The sequence below is a fragment of the Tupaia chinensis genome, unplaced genomic scaffold (assembly GCF_000334495.1).
Source record: "Tupaia chinensis unplaced genomic scaffold, TupChi_1.0 Scaffold140356_1, whole genome shotgun sequence".
Lineage (NCBI taxonomy): Eukaryota > Metazoa > Chordata > Mammalia > Scandentia > Tupaiidae > Tupaia > Tupaia belangeri.
In genome coordinates, this window is record NW_006200233.1 from 1,199,109 (window position 1) to 1,200,655 (window position 1,547).

Genomic DNA, 1,547 nt, shown 5'->3' on the forward strand with positions numbered 1-1,547 from the left:
TTTCCGGCCGAGTGGAGGCCGACGAGGGGGCGGGAATTAACGCAGAGCCTACTGGCGGCGGCCAAGGCCTGGGATCCGCGGCCTGGGCACTTTTTCGGGCGCTCCGAGCCCCACGGGTCGCGCGGGCTTCCTCAGGGGTAGTCCTGACCGCGCCCCTTCGTGCGCTCCACGAGGCTTTCCCCGCAACCCGAGCGCTCAGCTCCAGGCTTTCCTGGCAGCGCGGGTACACGTGCGCTCGCCTGCTCACACTCCCCTGGTCATGTCATCGGTTCCTCTGCCAGCCGCCTGCTCCGGCTCCTTAGGCGATGACACAGTTAAACACTTTGTAACTTTTTATTACGGACGTTTTAAACATACCGAGAAAAGGATATACCGTCGCCTCCCAGAGCAAGAATTAGCAACATTTTGCCAATCTTGCTACTTTTTTTTAGAGGTTTTGCTATAGGGCACGTGCGCTTTCCAGAAAGACAGAGAAAGAAAGCGAGAAATCACCACCATCCCCCCGGGGGGGATGGCCACACCGCAGTCCCTTCTCCAGTCTCTTCTCAGGATCTCGGGCAGGCGGCGGGCGTGAGTTTAAGTCGTAGATTCAGGGACTTGAACCGTGGGAGTCCAGCAACCTAACCATTCCGCCATCTGCTGGCCCCCAGAGTGCACTTCTAAAAGCTCTAAGCGAAGCCAGGCCTGGGCGCAAGGCTGGAGGGACTCCGGGCTCCCAGAGGCCTGGTCCATGGTGCGCGGCCGTGCTATGGATGAGTAGGTGAGTAAACTTACAGTTTTTGTATTTTCTTTATTTGGGGGTTTTGCCATAGGGCGCACGCGCTCAATGGAGAGTGACAGAGGGTCACCGAGAAACCATGCCCTGGCCACCACCGCTTCTCTCCAGCGGGAAAGGCGCCAGCGCCGTACGGGAGCCCTCCCGGAGCCTCGCGTTTCCGCGCGCGGCGTCCTGTCCTGGTTGTCACTTTGCCCCTGCGGTGCCACAGCGGCCGTCCGCGCGGCTTCCCCAGGCGGCGGCGTCGGGAAGGGCGGTCCCCAGGACCCGGGGGTCGGCGGCCTCGCCTTCCCCGAGCGCGAGGCCAGACCCGGCCCGCCCGCTGGCCGCATAGACGCCACCTTCGGGGCCGACCGAGCCGGCTGGGGGCCCCGCCCCGGCCGGAGCGGCGCCGCCGCGGAAAAAAAGCTCGGTGCCGGGTCCCGGCCCGGAGTCAGACGAAGGCTCGTCTGGGCGGGAGGGCATGGCGGGAGCAGACAACCGGGAAGCGCGGGGCCAGGTCCGGGATCCTCTCTGGACACCAGAGTCCAGCCTGGAGTTCTGGTTTGGAGGCAGGAAATCCGGCCTGGGGAACGGAGGGCAACAGGCAGGGGCAGCGGACAGGGACAGGGACAGGGGACAGGGGGCAGAGAGAAGGGACTGGGGGCAGCAGGCAGGGGTAGGGAGCAGGGGGCCAGGGATAGGGGACAGGCGGCAGCGGACAAGAGTAGGCAGCGGGCAGGGGACAGCAGGCGGAGGGTGGGGGAGAGCGGGCAGGGAGCGGGGACAGGGG